Source organism: Egretta garzetta, unplaced genomic scaffold (genome assembly GCF_000687185.1).
Source record: "Egretta garzetta isolate BGI_Z169 unplaced genomic scaffold, ASM68718v1 scaffold638, whole genome shotgun sequence".
NCBI lineage: Eukaryota > Metazoa > Chordata > Aves > Pelecaniformes > Ardeidae > Egretta > Egretta garzetta.
This window is the reverse complement of record NW_009260676.1, coordinates 162,634-162,892: the sequence shown is the minus strand read 5'-3', so window position 1 is coordinate 162,892 and position 259 is coordinate 162,634.

The following is a 259-nucleotide window of genomic DNA, read 5'->3' as shown; positions in this document are numbered from 1 at the left end:
CACCTCCGGCATCGGGGCTGGGAGATACCAGGCTGGTGCTGGAGAGCCAGCGCTGATGAGTTTGATTGTCATCTGCCCGAAATGAGAGCGGCCAGTCTATGTTGTAAATGCAATAGCAATTATTTGCTATTAAAACATAGGTTCTCCCAGGCATCAGCTTTGGAAGAAAACAAGCTAACTGGCGACACGTCACTTTTGGGCTCAAAACAGGGTTTTCCAAGTCTATTCCTGAGGTCAGCAGCATTAGCATTACTTGGCC